The sequence below is a fragment of the Schistocerca americana genome, chromosome 9, assembly GCF_021461395.2.
Source record: "Schistocerca americana isolate TAMUIC-IGC-003095 chromosome 9, iqSchAmer2.1, whole genome shotgun sequence".
NCBI classification, from domain to species: domain Eukaryota; kingdom Metazoa; phylum Arthropoda; class Insecta; order Orthoptera; family Acrididae; genus Schistocerca; species Schistocerca americana.
The window spans coordinates 154,331,485-154,332,630 of NC_060127.1; the positions used below are offsets into that span (position 1 = coordinate 154,331,485).

At 38.1% G+C, this 1,146-nt stretch overlaps 1 non-coding gene across 1 annotated transcript; it reads right to left on the minus strand.

The window, feature by feature from the left end:
* Positions 1 to 867: 867 nt before the first annotated feature.
* Positions 868 to 938, minus strand: Trnag-ccc. The gene has a single exon. It is a non-coding gene; the product is annotated as a tRNA-Gly (tRNA).
* Between the last annotated feature and the right edge of the window lie 208 nt (positions 939 to 1,146).

The window sequence follows — 1,146 nt, forward strand, 5'->3', positions numbered from 1 at the left end:
CTGTACAGCATCTCTTTGGCATCTCCAGTGGTCGTATTGAACAAATTGTGTGAACAGCAGTTAATAAGAAAATCAGTATTATGCATTTCTCACTTATTTGAACTTTCTACGCACATCCCATTCCTAATCGATTACATATGGAAACATTTCTATACGTCTTTCTTGCATTCGCGGCGCCAGATTTGCACCTGGTGGCCAAAATTGGAACAATTTTTTTAACAGCGTAAACTGGTTCGCCATTAACGCAGTAGAGTAGTGTATTTACTAAGTTTCTCTGTCATATGCTAGTGATAGCCCACACTGGACCTCTGGGACGAGCTGCACTTCAATTACAACCATCTGGTACTTACTTTGTATTGCAAAATCAGGGAAAAGGGAACTCTTCCACAATTAATCTTTCACCCAGAACATTTTCTGATACGAAATAAGATTCGAAATATCGGTTATTCAGAATTTTGAAATGTAAGCATCATATTTGCTCTACTCGATAACTATAAATTAAAGCACAGAAAGAGTAATTCTTCAGTCTCAGATGCGTAGCATTCCGCTCACTGATACAGTTGAAAATGCCGCACAACAGCGTAACGCGTTGTTACTATAAGGAAAGTGATACCTTGGATTATTGTATAGTGCAAATTTGCAAACAATTTAAACACTTCACGTATTTTACAGTCCACACTCGGACGTGCTTAGTTGTACGTCGAGCAACTGCTGGTACTCACATTCAACTTGTATTTCATATGAAGATATGCTTGATTACAAATAAAAAAAGAACTAACTATTTAATCACAACAGGAAAACCGAAATAATATTAAATATTATTTAAGACCATGGTAGATGTGACCCAAGATAGAAAATAAAAATATATGCACTGCCCGGGAATCGAACCCGGGTCGCAAGAATGGGAATCTTGCATGATACCACTACACCAGCAGTGCAGCCAGAACTAAGTGCTCTTCCGTTTTTTAAAGTAGTTGCAATGTCGGAAATTTGTTATTTCCTTCATTGAGGTTTTTAACATTAAGATAGTATTAAGATAGTGCTGTCGCCCAATAAAATACGATCACCGCGATCTCCGCCCACAAATATAACAATTAACGGCAATAGGCTAATACGATGTGGCCGTGCTACTGTGAGCTCGAACAC